General features: G+C 41.4%; 1 long non-coding RNA gene across 1 annotated transcript in view; it reads right to left on the bottom strand.

The window, feature by feature from the left end:
• Positions 1-6,374: 6,374 nt before the first annotated feature.
• Positions 6,375-20,966, bottom strand: part of LOC135275276 (uncharacterized) — an 82,840-nt gene continuing 68,248 nt past the window's right edge. The window contains exons 2-3 of the long non-coding RNA XR_010342920.1: positions 8,484-8,661; positions 6,375-6,821 (exon numbers count right to left, since the gene is read on the bottom strand). This is a non-coding gene — a long non-coding RNA (uncharacterized LOC135275276). The remainder of the gene's footprint in view (positions 6,822-8,483; positions 8,662-20,966) is intronic.

The following is a 20,966-nucleotide window of genomic DNA, read 5'->3' as shown; positions in this document are numbered from 1 at the left end:
GCTCACTAGAAGGTGCCCAAACTGATCTTTTACCTCCAGACTATGTAAAAGAAGACTTGAAAGTCTCCAAGAAAGCTTGTTGAAGGGAAGGCCTGAGAACAGAGATCTCTTGACTTTTCTCTCCCCATAGGAGAAACTGACACGTGTCCTTGAAGACTTGAAGAAATGGTTGAACAGAGACCACATCCTGCCTCATGCTAAGACTATTCCTGAGGTCAGGAGCCTGCCAGGAACTGCACAAAAGGGCAGACAAGGACAGAGGCAGCAGGGGAAGCAGCCTTCTTTTTTCTTGGTGGGGTAGAGCTGGAATGCAGGAGTTCCCATGAGCCTGGTGGACACCATGAAACCTATCTTGAAACATCTTGAAAGGACCCCACCTTAGAGGGTGGCCTGCCAGAGCAAGGAGATGGCAGCAGTGAGAGGCTGGAGATACAACCACCAAGACAGGAGTTGGGGTGGAAGGAGGAAAGTGGGGCACATGGGGTAGGCTGAAGGGCCTGCACCAATATCAGTTCCTAGTACATCAGAAAAGTCCCAATGCAAAGGACCTACAAATGCACATCATGGAAAGGTGTAATGAAGGGCCCAGCATCTGGGCAAAGCCAGACAAGAGAGAGCCACAAAGAGCACCAGATACATAAAAAGGCTGCCCATCTTCTGCTTCCCATCCCCCCGCCCCCCCACACTACCACCATGGAGAAACCAAAAGCAGCAAGGCAAATCGGGGAGGAGGAGTGAGTCAGGAACAAGTGAAAACACAGACCATGAGACCAGACTCTCCTTCCCTATTTTGGGAAACCCAGCAAGGGTTAGGCCTGGGCTGTGAAAATGAGAGAAGATGTGAAGAGATTGAAGCTTTGCTTTAGTCTCTATTGGGTCTTTTCATGCTTATAGATGAGTCATAATCCTCAATAAAAGACTCATTTTTGTTACTTGAACACGATCAGACTACAGAAGCAGACGGCGGGGAAGGTTGAGCAGAGTATATTTTCAAGGTTGTCATGGTTTTAGAGAAAATGAAGTCGTTTCCTGTTCATAGCTATTGGGCTCAATATATGCACAATACATTGGTTAAACAATACATAGGCCAAAGCAAAATCTCATCAGCGCCATCTCCCACCAACAGAGGGGTCTGAGCTGCTGCTTTTGTGATTATGACACAAACTAACCTAATCCTTAGCAGACAGGTCTTTGTTTTTAAGATTGTTATGAGGGACTCTGAAAATTTCTTATACCCCTTTCCTCCAGCCTGCTGGGCAGAGGAGAAAGTGCCCATCAATCAATCTTTAGGTCCACAAAGACCTACCCTAAGGATTGAAATCACTGCTCTTAATGATATTACTAGATGGTGAAGTTCTCCATCTGCCCCAGTTTCTTTCTACAGAAAGAGAAGGGACTCTTCCAGTCACAGGGACATTGGATATTTAATGTTGGGTAGAGAAGGAGGGACCCAATTTAGTTTGAAAAGAAAATAATTTAAGATCTTTTCCAAAAAATATAAAACTTTCTCTGAGAAGCAAATTTAGAGATTCAGATGACTCCAAAGGGACTCAAGAATGGAAAGAAATGATCCTCCTTTTCTCAAAACAATCATAATCATCACTATATCACTCCAGTAAATTTCAAGAACTCAGCAAGGTGGTTAGGCATGCCCCTTTTCCTTCCTCTTTCCTGTTTTCTACTCTTTTCTCAGCCGCAGGACTAAAAGTCCAATCATTTCTCAACACTTATTCCACCTTGCTATCTGTTCCACCACTCTTTGAAAGCAAGCCCCTGAGTCAACCACATCTTTCTTTCACAATGACTCAAGAAAACAATGACAAATTCCATGTGGAAACCAGAGAATGGAGAGGAAAATGCTGGCCACTTTCTTCCAGTTCTCCACTCTCCTGAAAAAGCTTATGGCTTGGTAGAAATTCTGAATTCTCTTGAAATAACCGGAAAAAGCACAGCTGGAATAGCAATATCTAAATAAAAATGCAGCTGACCTGCTAATATTAACTAGTCTAAAAGTACCATGAAGCATGTGGTTTTCATTATAGCAACAAAGCCACTATAGTATGACAAGCAGCCTGCCTTCCAAGGTTACCCTCATTTATATGATATTGTATTACACGTGGAGTTGGACTCTTGGGTTTAAAGAAAAACAAGAGTTCCACAGCAAGAGGTGAAATGAAGATTTAGGCACTCAGCCAAAGGTTTGAGACTACCCAGGAATGATCTGAGCTCACGGTCACATGATTCGTCTCTGCTCAGCACTCCAGCCACGTGTCATTTAGTCCATGCAGGTGGAACTTCTCACACATGGCTCTTATCACAGGTAATTGTGTACAAGATCAGGGCATCTTTTGATCAAAACCACATCCCACATAGCACCTACCATGGGTCTTTAGCATCAACTGAGCTCGCAGTCGGCGAGACGATGCAGTTGGAACAGGCAGACTCTGGAGTCCCAGAGCTGAGTTGCAAGCACAGCCTCTGTTCCTTTAATGCTGTTTAATCTTAGGCAAGTTTTCCACTTCTCCAAGCCTCAGTTTGCTAATCTGCAAAAAGGTTATAGGGAGAATTATTATTGCTATCATATTCAGAGCTAACATTTATGGACATGCTTGTAACACTCCAGGGACTCCATTTCATGTAACAAACGTGCATTATTCTGTTTAATCCCCAAAAGAATGTGATGAGGAGAGTACTAATATTTTCTCCATTTACAGATAAGGATACTGAGGGTCAAAGAAGCTAAGCAGCTTGCCAAAGTTACCTGAGGAGAAAGTGGCTGAGCTGGGGTTTGAGCCTGGGCGTGACTCCTGTCAAGCCCTGTGTTCTCACTCTCTGGATAAAGTCAGCACTACAACGTGACTTTAACATGCAAATAGCACAATGGTTAAAGCCAAGAGGTTCTACCACTTCCTTGTTGGCCCCTCTCTGTGCTTTTGTTTCCTTATCTGTAAAATGAGAGTAATAACAGTTCCTACCTCATAGGATGGCTATAAAAATTAAATAACTTAATATGTATATGACCTATGGAATAATGCCCAGCACATAGTAGTTACTCTGCAAATGTTTACTACTATATATGTATTACTATAAAACAGCGGACATGCATAGATGAGAAATGTGAGAATTAAAATAAGAAACAGAAGAGCATGAGAGGCCACCAAATGACCGACTGCTCTGTGGGCACGTGTAAAACCCTCATGGGAAAATTGCAGAGATGATCAGAGACACTTTTGGGTGCTGAGTTCCTGTTGATGCAGAGGAAGGGATCTCAGAGACATTAAGATTTTACCATATTTTACATGCCTGTTTTATATCTGTAGCTGGTAAAACCAGGAAACAACTGGATAAGAAATGTAAGGCTAAACAGATGGACATCTTAGGACCAGAGTCAGGCTAGGGCAGTCCCCTAGTGGCCTAGTCCAGGCCCAAGCACCCCCTGGAAGCATCCCTTTTGTCTGATGATGTCACTACACAAAGTCACATGGTGACCCTGAGGCAGACAAGCCGGTTGGTGCACAGGAATGGAGCTGACATGCCTTGTTCTTCAACCCACTAAAGCATATTCAGATCATACCCATTTCAGAGGGCTGGAAGTGAACCCAGCAAGAGGCTGCTGTGATGATAGGTCTTTGTATCAAAATTGACCTGCGTGGGAACTTCTTAGCAAACTTTTCAAAAGAAGGATATCTCTTAGAGATGTGATGTGAGTGAGGATTAAATGACCTGGTAGAAAATGCAAACCACTTTAAATAATTTATGGAATTGCTATCATCATTAAAACCACAGAGATTTATCAACTCTCATTTCCCGAGTAAGATTTGAAGGAATAGATTTGTAGTCTTGAGATGGGACAAGACACCAAGAATGAACATTTGTGATTCAAAACTAGAAACAACTTTGCCTCAGTGTTCTAGATTTTGCTTCCAAGTATAAATTTCTGGCTATAGCAAAGACGGTAGCAAGTAAGTGATCATTTCCCCTCTTTCCAAACTCCTGACTTTTTTGCACATGTCAGATGCAACCTCAGGTTTAGAACCTCAATTTTAATATCTATCTCAAGCTAACCCCCAGTTTCCTGGAAATAAATGCCTACCAAAAAAAATAATTTAAAAAAAAAACCCTTTTAAAGAAAAATACAATGAGGCTGCTTGTGGGAAGGAATCTCTTCCTCAAGAAACAATAAGCAAAAATTACCAAAAAAGATGGAAAGCACATGAATTTAAAATCTGACCATATTGAGTCTTATGTCTCCTTACTCAGTGATTTTCAAAATATAGCCTTATTTTGGCAATACTATAAAAGTAATGCTGATTAGTTACTATAGTCTGGATATGATATAGACTTTAATGTAGCAAGGAGATGACAAAATCTTATTTTAAAGGCTGTTGATGATTACTTCTCAGCCTTTTGGCTAAGATCAAGTGTAAATGCTGGTGATGAAATTTTTCTTAAGAGGAAAGTGTTTTTTCCTTAGCAAAATGCTTTGAAGAGCCATTTGGCTATTAAAAAAATAAAATAAAATAAGTTTGAAATATCACTCAGAAGAAAAACCAGGAAGCCAGTGGTAACTTTGTTTCTCTGCATAATGATGGAAGAAAAAAATAAGTTTCTAAAGGCAGACGGAGATGGTGGAGACATAAATTGGTGGAGGAAATAGGGAGGAAATGAGAGAAGGTGGGAGGATGGGGGTTCAGGAAAATGAAATCTGGAGGCCCAGGAAAAGAGAGCTCAAGAGAAATTCTCACTGATGAAAAGGGCTGAGAATATCTGCATTTAGAACTCAATGGAGATATACCGTATTTAGCTTTAAAGAATTTGCTATGCTCTGCAGCAATGCAATCTTCCTGTTTTCTAAAACCCTTGTAAAAATTAACTACACACAAATGCTTTCTATAAAGGCATTTAGGAAAAATTTTTAAAAAAGAGAAGCAACTGTGTGTAGTTTTGAGAAAAAAAACCTACCTGAGGCCGAGAAGTGAAAGAGTTTACCGAAATCAGAGAATCTAGAAGAAAATGACCACATCCCACCCCATCCTGGCCCCCAGAATTTCCATAGAAAATGAATAACAAAGTATTCTGGGTTTCCCTTTACATGTGCAAGCCATTTTTATTTGAATATTAATAGTTGGAGCAATTAATGAAGCTGGCAGAATTGGGGAACACTGAGAAAGGAGACATCTGGATTACATTAAATAAGTGTAATCTCCCCTGATGCAAAAATATTTCTTAACCAAGAAAGGTTAGGTAGCATCACCACCTTTCCTGAAGCTGGTGCCATTATCAAAATAGTCTAATAATCATTAAGAAAGCAGCTGGTGAAATTCAAATATAGCCTTTACAGCTAGAAAAATCGTCTTATCTCAAAAGTGATTACTCAGGATGCAGCTGCCAGAGCATGATTTCCTTCTTTACATACAGAGAAAAATTTCCTATGAGCTTTTGCAATGGCAATGGAAAGAGGAATGAATCCACAAGTCTTAAAAGTCTGCAGGATTTTGACAAGACGTGATTTTAAAGGGGGAGCTGAGTTGCTCTTTGTACCCACCTCTATACTCTGGAAGTCATGCCCTTTGAAGTCAGTGCGTTTTAAGGATTCAGGAAACACTATTCAAGGTACCTGGCTATAGGGCTCAGGTTGCTGAGAGAGAGTATTCCTTTCCTTGGGATTTCTACACATGTGATGGAGAAATTGTTACACAAAGTTCTGACCATACCTGTGTATCAGACTGTTCTGCCACAGTCTCTTACAGACAGTGGTAATGAATTGCTTTTCAATATGCACCTGCAGCAAGTTCTGAGGCAATCCTCCAGGAAGCCTTCCTTAATCTTCCCCAGGATGAAGTAGGGTCCCTCCTGTGCTTGAAATAATTCTACAGATGACTGTATAAGAAGCTTGGTGAAATAAGCCTCTCAGAAGCACATCTTGTTGATGCAAAAAGTACTTGCAGTTTTGGACCCTGAATTTTAAATCATTATAACTAGGCTCAAACATATCTTTAATAAAAATAGGAACTATTACGATCGATACACTTTTGCTAATGAGAAATGTTTGTTTATTCCTGTAGCATAAAAATCCGTTCTTTGGGATTCGACAAACTCTTGGAAAGCATTTTCTGCATCCTGCTGGTTGTGGAAGCATTTTCCCTGCAAAAGCTGTCGAGATGCTTGAAGAAGTGGTAGTCAGTTGGTGAGAGTGAATATGAGGCATGAGGCAAAACTTCATAGCCCAATTCGTTCAACTTCTGAAGTGCTGGTTGTGTGATGTGCAGTCAGGCATTGTTGTGAAGAATGGGGCCTTTCCTGTGGACCAATGCCAGCTGCAGGCATTGCAGTTTCAGGTGTGTCTCATTGATTTGCTGGGCATACTTCTCAGATGTAATGGAGTCCCAGGGATTCAGAAAGCTGTAGTGGATCAGACGGGCAGCAGATCACCACACAGTGAAGATGATCTCTTTTTTTCTTTTGGTGCAAGTTTGGCTTTGGGAAGTGCTTTGGAGCTTCTTCTTGGTCCAACCACTGAGCTGATGGTCACAGATTGTCATATAAAATCCACTTTTCCTCACACATCACAATCCGATTGAGAAACAGTTCATTGTTGTTGCATAGAATAAGAGAAGATGACACTTCAAAATGACAATTTGTTTTATTTTCTGTCAGCTCACAAAGCACCCAATTATCAAGCTTTCTCACCTTTCCAATTTGCTTCAAATGCCAAGCTACCACATAATGGTTCAGTGGGCATGGCTTCTTAGTGTCCCCAGTATCTCATGGAAGGACTACTCAGGTTGGTGGTATTGGTGTTTACTTGTCCAGGATGAGATCTGTTAAAAAACAAACTGGCATATTAAGAGTTTATCTGAGGAGACAGCAATTCATGCACAGGGCAGCTCCAAACCAGAAGTGGTCAGGGCCCTGCCAAAGAAGTGCAAGAGAGAGAAAAGCTATTATAGGGTGACTGCAAAAGTGAGGCAAAGAAAATATTTAATTTGTTCAGATCAGATATTGCCTTATTTGGATTATCTCAGCAGAAAGTCCCTGGTAATATAATGCTCAATTGGCTTAAGTTTCAATTTGTTTACATAGGAATGCAGGGTGATAGAGTCATCTCAGCCTAATGACCTCTCATTAAGTTAGTTTAACAAGTCCCATGAGGTTACAGTGAGTTTGTCAGAGGTGCTTGAACCAGAGCAACTCCATCTCGAATAGGGGCTGGGTAAAATGAGGCTGAGACCCGCTGGGCTGCATTCCCAGGAGGTTAAGGCATTCTAAGTCACAGGATGAGATACAAGGTTGGTACAAGATACACGTATAAAAACTTTGCTGATAAAACAGAAACCAAGAGGGCAACAAGAGCGATCTCTGGTCATCCTCACTGCTACACTGCCACCATCACCATGACAGCTTACAAATGCCATGGCAACAATAGGAAGTTACCGTATGTGGTCCATAAGGAGGAGGCATGAATACTCGACACTTTGTTTAGCATATGATCAAGAAATAACCACAAAAATGTACAAACAGCAGCCCTGCTGCTGCTCTGTCTGTGGAGTAGCCATTCTTTTATTCCTTTACTTGCCTAATAAACTTGCCTTCATTTTACTCTATAGATTCGCTCTGAATTCTTTCTTGCGCGAGATCCAAGAACCCTCTCTTGGAGTCTGGATCAGGACCCCTTTCCAGTAACAGCTTCTGAATGAGGCCCTACCCAGCCTCATCTAACACCAACTGTATCACCCCGAAATCCAGTATAACTAATTTGTATCATCTAAAAAACAGTGTGTGACAAACCATGCCTCCTGTATGTAACGTCCTGGTTCTTGCAGTATCCCACTACCTTCCCCACAGGTCCGTAACACATGCTGGTCACGTTGCTGCTGAGTAAGGGTGATCATTCTGTGAATATGCTGTGTCACCATTACCTCTATTGTCATAGGAGCTAGGAGGAACTGAGCACAGCAGGTTGGCCAGGGGCTATGGCAGTGTTCTCATGGAAACCTAATTATTCTAATGTGTAAAATACATACTATCCTATTACAGCATTTAGTTATAACAGCCTGAGAGTTGCATTACTTTCAGAAATGTAAGCGTCTTGGGGATCAAGCTGCAAGTTCCTTGAGAGCAGAAGCCATGTGTCCATCAACGTCGTATCTCAATGAAATTTGGTTGATAAGCAGTAGATAAACTTTTGGTGAAGAGATGAATGAAACCTGAAGGGAATATGCCACCCCAAAATATGCCACTATGGCATAAGGACTATTTCGAGATTCAACAGATGCAGAATGAAGTGTTTCCAGAGCTTCTCTTTCTTAAAAAATCTGACTAAAATCAGAAATTCCTGGGAAATGAGGACTGCCATAAATTGCCTCTCCAAGGGAATTTTTAAGGCCATGAAGAACACAGAAAGTCACCACTGAGATGGACCTGAACAAAGAGACCTTGCCAAGACAGCCCTTGGCTTTCGTTAGTGTTCCTCAAATACTTACCTTCCCGTAATGGACTACTCTTCAAAGCCCCAAACCCTTTCTTTCCTGTCAAATCTCCACAGTTTATCAGGCTTTGTTTAAAATGGTAGATAAGCCTTTCGGCCTATTAGCTTCTTTGTATGCCTTTTCTCCTGCTAATCTGTCTTTTGTCAGTCTAATTTGCAGTGCTCCTGGGAACCTAAGAGGGTAGAGGAAAAAGGGTTATTTTTTTCCTCTATAAACTGAATTATAAATTGCAATACGACAGGGTCTATGTCATTTCATCTTCTTAGTACTTAATATCAGTGTATAATAGGTCAGATGTGCCCGATATAGGGTTTCCAAAGGTAGAGTTGCATACATATATATATATATATTTCATGTGCAATATTTATAATATATTTATATTCACAATATATACAATATTGCAAAAATCCTAACAAAAACTATAACATTATTCTAAAGATTGCTCTTCACAGCAGGAATTATATCAGTTCTGTGTAGAAAGCTATTTTTAGCAAATGATAAGCAATTCTTACTGATTCCTTTATATGTGTTTATTTCCTAGGGCAAAACCACATAATATATAAATATCATATTATTTTATATATAAATATAAATAAGCAAAGTTCTTATTATTTAGCAACTGTGATGTTTTTGTAAAGAAACTCTTTCACATAGAAATAAATAAAAATTGTTCTTGTTCTTGGTGGTAAATAGTATGGGAACCAATGCAGTGCAATTCAATTTCAAAGAATTAAATATCACTAAATGTGTTTATTAATTATTTATTTTTGAGACAGGGCCTTGCTGTGTCACCCAGGCTGGAGTGCAGTGGCACAATTCATGGCTCACTGCAGCCTCAACGTCCCATGCTCAAGCCACCCTCCCATCTTAGCCTCCCAAGTAGCTGAGATTACAGGCATGCGCCACCACACCCAGCTAATTTCTTTATTTTTTGCAGAGACAGGGTCTCACTGTGTTGCCCAGGCTGGGCTCGAACTTCTGATCTCAAGTGATCAGCCCACCTAAGCATCCCAAAGTATTAATTCTTATTAAAATTGTGGTCAGAACAACTCTCTCTTTAGTTATATGGAAGTGACCTGCAGCAGGTGATGGAGAAGACTCAGAAGACTGACTAAGCAACTTTCAGTTACTTCATATGGATTTCACATTGACAGAGAAGTAGGAACAAAAACAAGTCTTGATTCATTCACAGTTGATACCAGGAGACCATTTACCGGCCCTCATGAGATCCTCCCTAGAAGAGGATCAATATCAAGGGTTAGTGAATCCTATTTCTTCACTTCCTGTTTGTTCAACCAGGAATTTCTACATATATTGTTGTATTCATCAGGACACTTCCAATTTCAAGTGACAAAACCCAACTCAAACTAGTGTGACACAAATGGGAATGTACTGGTTCTTACAACTGAAAAGTTGAAAAGTAGGTTTCTAGTTCAGGGATTACAGGCTGGGATTCCTCTTCATCTTCAGGCTCTGCTTCTCTCTTCCCTAAACAAAGTTTCTACACTGGGCAGCACAAATTATCTCTGCAGATTCAGGTTTAAATGGTTCTTTGATCCTGCAATCTTCAGAATGACTCTCTCAGTGCCACCCTGACATCAGTGACTCTGAAATGACTCTAAATGCCTCTTGTTGAGTTAGATACCCACTGCAGGACACATCACAATATTGGGGAGGACGGAGCATGATTGTCCAATCTGGCTCAAATGCTCAGTTGTTTCAGAAAATGGCCATGTGTGTGACAGCTCCACAGACATGAGAGGCTGGGATTTCCAACAGTGAGATGCTAGGCAGACAGAAGAGTTTCTTATGCCCTAAGGTCAAGATCTGTGTAGAGTGTCCCCTCAACCACCCAATTCACAACCTCCCCATATATGGCCTAATTATGTTTTTAAACAAAAGGCCTAAAAAAATTTCCTCCTAGGTTCAGTTCAAACCTGAAACAAAACAAAGCAAAAAGCAAAAAACAAATAACAGCAACAACAACAAACAAAACAAAACAAAACCACTCATGATTGAGGAAGCCACGAGATTCCAGGCACTATATTAAATTTAAAGGCTTCCAAATGTTCAACTTCTAACAAATGATTTGCCTAACCACAATGTCTCTGTTTTAGCAAAAAGCACCTGTTCTTTAAAACAGATTTACCACTTCAGCTGAGATAGAAATTCTAAGAGAGTAATTTAAAAGCTTTCTAGCTTTTAATAGGCCAAATAACAGTTTTCATCAGGGAAATAAAACAATTTCAATTCTCTGAATTGGATACAATCCAAGAAAAGCCATTACCCAGCAGTGACATATGAAATATCTGCTTTGACTTCATGTGGGAGATTATTTAGCAATGTCAAGACAAAACATGCCGATTCCCGGCAGTCGTCAACATGCCACTCCAAGTGTAGCCCTGACAGAAACACATCCACTCCCTCTGCAAATTTCACCAAGCTTCTGATGGAAAATGGATATATTTGCTAGTTTGGGAGAATAAAGACTGGAAGGAAGAATACGTTTCCCTTTAGGAGGAAACTAGAAGGAAAAAAAGGGAGGAAGGAAGAAAGGAAAGGATTAAAAAAGGGGGGAGGGGGAGAGAGGCAGGGAAGGACGGAGGGTGACCTTTCAATCTACCCTTCAAATTTATGATAAAATTTTGCCAGATCAGGAAACAGGCTTTGGAATTAAGGGAGATATAAGACCAAGGTCAGGTCCTGCCCCTTAAGAGTTATCTACACTTGGTAACTTCACCTTCATATGTCTCACAGTCTTCACTGGAAAAATGAAAAATAAGAGTACAATTAATAATGATTAAAAGAAGCAACCTGGCAGAGCGTGGTGGCTCACGCCTGTAATTCCAGCACTTTGGGAGGTCGAGGAGGGTGGATCACCTGAGATCAGGAGTTTGAGACCAGCCTGGACAATGTGACAAAACACCGTCTCTACTAAAAATACAGAAAATAGCCGGGTGTGGCAGTGTGCACCTGTAATCCCAGCTTCTAGGGAGGCTGAGGCAGGAGAATAGCTTGAACCCAGGAGGCAGAGATTGCAGCGAGCCAACATCATACCATATTTTTTTTCTAAAAAAAAAACAATAGAAGAAGAAGCAACCCATGTGCAGTGCTGAGCCTGGTGCCAGTTTGTAGAAAGCACAATAAATAAGATCTGGTGTTATGATAGGCCTGTGGAAACAGTGCATCCCGGTACTCCATGGAAAACATTTTGTTTATTTAAATTCATCAACTTAAAAATACCTAGACAGAAATTATGAATAGGCTATGCCTTTTTATTTCATAGACAGAGTGTCAAATTTTGAATAAAAATACACTCTTCTTTGACACATGGAAAATAGGAAAAGGCGTCTAAGGAATCTTCACGTTATCAAGTCTGAACCTTTGCAGAACACTAGAGGTCCCTCTTGGCACTGAATCCTCCAGCCCCGATGATGCAGAATTCAGAGTGACAATTTTCTGCCTCAGCCCCACTAGATGTCTCTTCAATAAAGTTCTAAGACAGTAAGTGCCCTGGCATTGATTCGATGCCTGGGATCATTACATAGAAAGAGCATAGTTTTAAATAATCAAACAATTTTCCTAAGTGTGCATGCATGAAGCCACCCTCCACTGCCACACACATAATTCAAACCGAAAATGTCTTTTGTTTTCCAGAACCATTGCCTGGTATTAAGATGGGGTATCGGGGAAAGGGAGCAAAGGTGACAAGGAAGTCATTCTGATTAATTGGGAACCACAGATGGTACTTGGAAGCCGTCGGGGAGAGGCCCTCTAAGAAATTAACAATAAGGTCACTCTCTCGGAATTAAATCACCAAATCAATGGGCATGCTAGCAATGTGGCTTTAATGGCCAAGGTTCTAGTAAGTAGAACCTGTCTGCTTAGCCAACTTCCTCAAGACACAAGGGAAGAGAATGCCTTTCTGAAGGAAGGCAATTTCTTTTAGTTGTATCTAATCAAAACTATATTGTGTTGCTATCGGCTGCTGTTTTCCTAGGAAACTGAATACTGGGATGATATCTGACTCTAACCAGCTACCAGAACCACCTCCTTAGTTTTCAGGGAGTGTTTCTTGACAAAAACCGGTTCAACAGCATTGCAGCAGCTAGTTTAAATGCAATATTTTGTCCTGCATTTAACAAGCTTAAACGCTCACAAGCCCACCTGGCATTTCTAACCAGCATTTATCCATTTGTCTGAATGGATCAAAGATTGCCTCATGGGCATAATAACTGACTCATGGGCATAATGGCTGTGTTGCCTGGCACAGTGGGGTATTCTGTTAGGGGAGTGAGAGGGCTGTGGACAGGGAAATCACATAGCTTAGGAAGCCTCAAGCTGCAAAGACATAGTAGCAGGTATAGGCAAGGCAGAGAGAAGCCGAAGGTGGGGTACATGCAAGATCACAACATAGGCTGGTATTGTGGGTTTGAGAAATTTCAATGTAAATGTCTTTAGGCAGGGGACTCAGCAGAATTAGCCACAATTTCCACCATATTCCATTGTTTCCTATTGTCTTAGGCCTAGGCTAATTTGGTAACATCGAACATCTGGCCCCTTTGGCCTGAGGCAGAACTTTTTTTTCAGGGAGGGTTTGCTAGAAAGTAAATGATTGTGATTAATTAGAGAGATTAGAATGAGATCTAATAGCACTCTCCTAACAAGGTTGATTTACTAATTTTGATCACTGTACTGTGATTATTTAAGAAAATAGTTCTTAATTTTAGGAAATGAACTCAAGTATATAGGAGTAAAGGCATAAAGATAAAAATAACTACAGATGACAATGTCTCATTCCAGATCTGCCAAATAAGGATCTCTAGAAGTGAGGCCCAGAAATCTGCATTTACCATGATCCCCAGGGAATTGCCGTGCACCTTCAAATCTGAGAGGCCCGGATCCGTAACACCTGCTAATGAATGACACCCATTTACCAGATAAAGAAAACGCTGTTCTTTGCTGCTCCCCTGGTTACCCTCAAAAGCTAGGAAGAAGAGAGGATGAAGAGAAGATCAGCCTCTGCAGACATAGCTATCATTTATAACTACTGCTGTTTCCCAGTCAGCTAAATGGAAAATGGACTGCTCTCACACCAATGTCAATTAAGTTCATCAAAGAAGTACCCCAGGTCCTCCTTTCCCATGTATTGCCTGAGTGGGGCACATTGCCCCCAGACAGACACAGGATGTTGTCCTCAGGACAACACTTAGAGCTAGCACAGCAATGCTTATCACAGAGCTAGAATTGCAAGTTTAGTCAGGTACAGGGAGGGTCATTGCTGATTGTAAAAAAACTTACTTAGCCTTTCAGTAAAAGTGCCTTAGGGAATGGAACTAGATTGTCCTATGACAAACCAATGAACACCTCTGCTTGCCTCAAAATGTGAAGCAGAGCTGGGAGCAGTGGCATGTGCCTGTAGTCCCAGCTCTTCTGGAGGCTGAGGTGGGAGGATCTCTTGAGTCCAGGAGTTCTGGGCTGTAGTGTGCTATGCCGATCGGGTGTCTGCACGAAGTTCGGCATCAATATGGTGACCTCCTGGGAGCAGGGGACCACCAGGTTGCCTAAGGAGGGGTGAACCGGCCCAGGTCGGAAACAAAGCAGGTCAGAACTCCCGTGCTGATCAGTAGTGGGATCGCACCTGTGAATAGCTACTGTACTCCAGCCTGGGCAACATAGCAAGACCCTGTCTTTCAAAAAAATGTGAAGCAGAACCAAATGTCCAATGCTGAACACAGGGCTGCTCTAGTCACCAGGCGGCATCCTTTCCCGAAGGTTTCATAGAACACTAGCCTAGTAAATGCTCCTGGCAAAAAGGAACTCATAACTAAGTTTTGTAAACAATGTATTTTGTCTATCCCCTCTTGGAAACCGAAGATGCATATTAGCATATTAAATGCTCTGCAAAGTCATGCACTGAAGAAAAAAACAGCCTGACTCTCGTTTAGCTTAGTGTTTCCCAAATACGTTCTTTGATGAGGCTCCTTTTTCATTGAGTGCTTAATTAATATTTATAAAATAAGGTTTTTTTGTTTTTGTTTTTGTTTTTTTTTTTTGGAGACGGAGTTTCGCCCTTGTTACCCAGGCTGGAGTGCAATGGCGCGATCTCGGCTCATCTTAACCTCCGCCTCCTGGGTTCAGGCAATTCTCCTGCCTCAGCCTCCTGAGTAGCTGGGATTACAGGCACGCGCCACCATGCCCAGCTAATTTTTTTGTATTTTTAGTAGAGACGGGATTTCACCATGTTGAACAGGATGGTCTCGATCTCTTGACCTCGTGATCCACCCGCCTCGGCCTCCCAAAGTGAGAATAAGGTTTTAAAGAATAAAATTGAGGAAACACTACAGAGGAGAATTTATATTCAAAGAGAGAAGTCATTTAGTTCCATAAACGGAAAGTTAATTGGAGAAAGAATGGCAGTTGTGAAGCACATCTAAAAGTATTGGTAGGGCCTCTGAAGGACTTGGGAAATGGACTGCCATTCCCTGCCAGGAAATTCCTTAGGAATAAAGGAACTCTTTTTGTCCTGAACAGAAAGGGAGCAATATTCCTTGTCTGCGTTAGAATGGAATATTGGGATGATCAGCTACCAGAAGCGTCCTCTTTGATCTTTCCCACTCTTTCAACCTCACATCCACTCCACCAGAAATCCTATCCTATGTTCTCAATCTCAGTCTCCCACTTCCAGTGGTGCACTCTCCACTCACCGCAGGCTTGACCTCCTGGGCTCAAGTGATCCTCCCACCCCAGCCTCCCAACTAGCTGGGACCACAGCCAGTCACCATCATGCCTGGCTAATTTCTGTATTTTTTATAGGCACAGTGTTTCTCCACGTTGCCCAGGCTGGTCTCTAACTCCTGGACTCAAGCAACCCACCCACCTTCACCTCCCAAGGTGCTGGGATTACAGGCGTAAGCCAATGCGCTCAGCCTCAGTCTCCCACTTCTTATACCTCCACTGCCCCTTTGGCTTAAGTTACCTGGACTACTGCCATAGTCTACTCACTGGTTTCCCTACTTTCACTTTTATTCTCCTGCTATGGTCTGAATATTTGTGTCCCACAAAAATTCCTATGTTGAAATCCTAAACCTTAAGGTGATAGTATTAGAAGGTGGGGCTTTGGGAGGTGATGAGGTCATGAGGGTGGCACCCTCATGATTGGGATTAGTATCCTTATACAAGAGACCCCAAAGAGAGCCCTTGCCTCTTCTGCCCTGAGGATGCAGCAAGAAGGCAGTATCTATGAACCATAAAGCCAGTCCTCACTAGACACCTAATTTGCCAGTGCCTTGATCTTGGACTTCACAGCCTCCAGAACTGTAAGAAATAAACGTCTATTGTCTGTAAGCCACCCAGTCTGTGGTATTTTGTTACAACTGCCTGAACAGACTGACACACCTAGTATATTGTCAATACGGCAGCAACGTGATCTGAACACCTCGACTCTAATAAAATCACGCTGTTTAAAAACTTTCAAAATCTGCTCTTTGCCATAAAGAAAACACAAAGATAACATAGGCCTGGCATGGCATTTCCCATTGAACTCATCTTGACTAACTACCTATTTGCATGCTCCAGCCATACTCCTCATCTGGATTGTCTCTACCTGGAATTCTCCTTCCCATCTCGATTTTGCCTATTTGCCCTTCAATATACATCACAGTGATCTATGATGGTCGTAGTGATCATACATTCATCACAGAACACTAGGCAAAAACCATTTCCTCCAGGAAGACTTCCTTGATTCCACAGTCTAGGTCGGAGCTGCTCAAAGTGCAATCCATACTTTGGTGCCAATCTACAAACTGTTTCCAATATGATAAAAGTTAAAATTGAGAAATAAGCATTTAGAAAGTGCTACAGTGTTTTAATATTACCATGACATCCAAGCACATGGTCAGTAGACTCCCCTTGTTGAACAGGGCAAAGAGCAGTTCAGGTGTTGTCAGACTCATGTGGTCAGTCACATGCAGCACATTTGTATGCTGGTATCAGTCCAGGGCAGACTGAGGGGAAAAGCGGTCCTTCAGCACATGCAGTTTGAGACGCACTAGTCTAGGTCACAATGCCGTGTTATACACTCACAGCACCATGCACCTTGTTTTCAAAGCATCTATCCCAGTTGATATTTTTATGTATTTTTTGTAAATTGTTTTTCTTTTGGTCTGTCTCCCACACAAGACTCCTAGCTTCCTGACAGCAAGGACCAACCAGGCTCGTTGCTGCTCATTGTCGAATCCTGCTAGTGCAGCACAGTGCCTGGGACATAGTTGGCGCTTAATCAATGCGACTAATAAATAAGTGGAAAGTGTATAAGTAGTGAGCCTTGTCAATTTTAACACTGTTATCACCTCAACGCCATTCTTAGCACTTACTGAGTCACCTGTGGCTTATATGTGAGGATGCGGGTGGGCATTGAGAGAGAGATGAGAGAATAATTATTCCATTTTATGAACTCAACCAGACCCTTTCAGATCACATTTCAATGGCATAATAGGTATAAAATGAGTAGTGGACAATGATGTTTTAAGGGTACAAAGGAACGCTTTGTCTTTGGTAACCCGTATCTAATAACCTATTGTCACACATCACTGGCGTTTTGTTTTGTTTGATGTTTATATTTGACTCTAATTAAGCAACGTCGTAAAATTTCATAGCCCTTTCAGCAACAGAGCTCAGCACATGCCAGCTTTCGCTGGTGTTGTGTTTCCTCACCCAGCTCTACCCTCCATGCCTTTGTTCCCAGCTGCTTTGCTGATAAAATGGAGAGAAAGAAAGCTGGTATTAGGCTGACAGCTTGCTTCTGGCAGCTGCTGGACCTCAGAGCATAATTTCCTCCCTGGTGGGTTATCAGAATCAAACACCCTCGACTAATCAGAATTTCAAAGGAAGCAGATATCCAGTTGAATTTAAGAGGATTATTCCGAAACAGCTCTGAGTAGGACTTTGGACTTTTGGCCCCCTAACTATTTGCTCAAACAGGCATCAGAGGCAGCTGGAGTCTTGAACTTTTTCCAGGAAAGAGAAGAAATTTTAATATAGTGAAAAGAGCAACGGATGGTGTTAGAAAGTCTTAGCCTGCTCTGGGAAAGGTACCTCAACTCCCTGGTTTGATTTCCTCATGCATTGAAAAGGGGGATTGGACCAGATGACCTCTTGATCTCTTCCAGCTCTGAAATTATGGAACTGAATGATTCATATTTCTCTAGACAGAGGCTTCAAGAATGCTAAGGAGCTGAGTATCTGTTCCCCAGCCTCAATTTGGTATTGAAAAAGGTGGCAAAGTTTACGCAGGACTTAGATAAAGGGCTTTCTATTTACTGCTCATTGAGTTTAATCCTTCTTCTGAAAGCAGGACAGCATTTACCTCCTGCCTAGTATTGTCAACGTGAATTTGTTTATACAGTCTCGTGACTCTGAGATCTAACTCTAATTTCACATATAGAAAGTGTAAATACTAATCGTATTTTGAAAAACATCATGCTAGGTGAAAATGTTCTAGGATCAAATACATATCTGAAATACAGCAGTCAAAATCCTCTCCTTCATGTTTCACATTGCAGAAGGGTGCATTAAGGCCTAAAAAGTCATACATTAAAGAAAGCCTACTTCACTTTGCTTGCCCTAGCATTTCCCAGTGTTAACGTCTTTTTTCCCCCCCTCTGGAACATTTATTAACACTTACTAAGCTAGGGTTCCACTGAGCAAATTTGGAAAATGCTGCTCTAAGACAGATCTGTGCACCTGCAAGCATCCTCCACTTGGTAGAGGCCAGAAAGTTATTTAAAAAGGCAGATCCTCCAGGCCTACCCCAGACTTCCTGAATCAGAATCTTTGGAGGTGGAGCTCAGAAATATTAGCTTTAACAAGCCCTCCAGATAATGGTATCCTGGAGCTGGGAGGTATCAACTCTCTGGAACAGATTATTATTAAAATTCCAGGAATTTTAGAAATTAGTGAGCTATTTGGCTTCACATTCAACGGTAGACTGAAATTTGCTGTGGTGGAAGTATTTACATCATGGAAGTTGGCAAATGCTACAAATCAGGGCTTTTCTGTTCTCCACCAGAAAGCTAGTTACTAGACATTTATCCATAAACCACTGCCTGCCTCGAGGTCTTCCTTATATATGCTGAAGTTTGAGACCTACTAATAATGCAAGTGGGTGATATTACCAGAAGGAATTATGTCAAAATTGTTAAAATTTATGTCAGGTCTCCATAGGCAAGCCTGGAGCCTGAAAGTCTGAAGTCCTGCTTGCCTCCGGCTGAAGTCTCCCACCCCTTGCCTGCATTAGCCATTGTCCCTGATCACCCAGCTGAGCTTCTCACAAGCCCCTCACCCAACCCTGCCATCTTAAATGTTCTTATGATAATGTAAATACCTCTCACCCAACCCTGCCATTGTAACTGAACTTGTATACTCCTTGCCCCTACCCCCCACCAGTGTAACTGAACTTACTCTGCAACACCCTCCCCCCCAAAAAACTACCCAAACCTATAAAACCAACTCCTATCCCACTGTCCTTTGCTAATGCCCTTTTCAGCCTTAGCCCACCTGCACCCAGGTGAATAAACAGCCATGTTGCTCACACAAAGCCTGTTTGGAAGGTCTCTTCATTCAAAGCGCACGTTTTTCAACAATTTAATCCCTAGTTTTACCATGTTTTTAGATATTCCCAAAAAAATGTGCAGGAAAAAAAAATCTTACATTTTCTTTTTAATATTAAGTACAAATTATCTAGGAATATAAATAATCAAATGAGCAGAATCTCATTATGAAGAAGCAACTTTTTTGTTCCTACAGACTTTGGTTATTGTTTTGTTTCTTACAATGTATTTTTATTTTAGGTCCAAGCATTTGATCATAAATTTAATATTTTGATTTTTGGCAATTAAAAAGTATATATTTATGGTGTGTGTAAATTGATGACTTGATACACAAATATATTGTGAAATAATCACCACAATCAAGCTAATTAACATATCTATCACCTCACATAGTTGCCATCTTTTGTGTGTTATGTGATGAGAACATTTTAGACCTACTGGCTCAGCAAATGTCAAGTGTACAATAGTATTCTTCACAATATTTACAGTGCTATATATTAGATCTCTGAAACTTATATTTTGTATAACTGACTTGATATCCCTTGACCAAAATCTCCCCATTCTACCCCAGCACACCCAGCCCACTCCCAGTCCCTGGCAACCACCATTCCACTCCCTGATCCTACAAGTCTGACTATTTTAGATAGGTGAGATCTCAAGTATTTGTCCTTCTGAGTCTGGAGTGTCTCATAGCATAATGTCCTCCAGGTTCATCCATATTGTCTCAATGGCAGGATTTCCTTCTTTGTGAAGGTCAAATAATATTTATTTACATATATCGTTTTTTCTTTATTTACAGACTTTGTAAATTGAGAGATGTACAGGCCTTGCTGATAGACATACCTTTACTGTGGTCTATTCTTTCATAATCTGGAAAAAATATCTAGAGGTGGCTGGGTGCAATGGCTGTAGTCCCAACACTTTGGGAGGCCAAGGTGGGGGGATCACAAGGTCAGGAGTTCAAAACCAGCCTGCCAACATGGTGAAATCCCATTTCTATTAAAGATATAAAAAATTAGCCAGGCATGGTGGTAGGCGCCTGTAATCTCAGCTACTCGGGAGGCTGAGGCAGGAGAATTGCTTGAACCCGGGAGGTGGAGGTTGCAGTGAGCTGAGATCCTGCCATTGCACTCCAGTCTGGGCAACAGGACAAGACTCTGTTTCAAAAAAAAAAAAAAATCTAGAGGTATAAAAAATTCTCAGGTTATTGATTGTCACTTTTTAAAAAAATTTATGAACTCCTCTTCACTACCACATTTCATTGAAAAGAAACACATCTCACACCTGTTGAGATTTTAGCTGGACTCTTTTGTCCCTGTGGTGCCTTTAGGGGTATTGATATGGTACATTCTTTCTTTCTTAAAGGGGATGCCTTGGGCTGACCCAAGTAGAGTCCTGATTTCACATTTGATAGCAAACACAGAGCCCAGAATGCTCTTTATTTCTCTAAGAAAATAAAAGTACAGAATCCAATGACAGAAGCAGAAACTAGATTGTGAGGCCGAAAAGTTTGAGTTTCCACTTAACATTTGTCCTTCTGTTCCCTCTGAAGATAGACAACATGAAGGTGACTGCTGGACTAAACATGGTTTTGCTTGAACAGCTTATCTGACGTAAACACACACCACTGTGCGTCACGTCCCAGGTCACTAAAACCTTGACCCAACACCAAGATTGTATTTAATTTTTGTGAATCCAGCAGTTAATTCTGACAGTCAAACGCTACGGTGTTGTTTATCTCTTGTAAAATGCCAGATGGTATACGCTTAAAGGCAAGCATCTCATGTCTCCATTTTAAAATTAACAAGTTAATTTTTATAGCCCACATCTTAAGAATTTGAGCATCAGATTCTTTAAACATTTTTGT

Source organism: Aotus nancymaae, unplaced genomic scaffold (genome assembly GCF_030222135.1).
Source record: "Aotus nancymaae isolate 86718 unplaced genomic scaffold, 86718_ANA_hifiasm-v0.15.2.pri h1tg000016l, whole genome shotgun sequence".
In the NCBI taxonomy this organism is placed as follows: domain Eukaryota; kingdom Metazoa; phylum Chordata; class Mammalia; order Primates; family Aotidae; genus Aotus; species Aotus nancymaae.
Note: the sequence above shows the minus strand (reverse complement) of the source record. Positions and strands in the feature narration are given on the sequence as shown.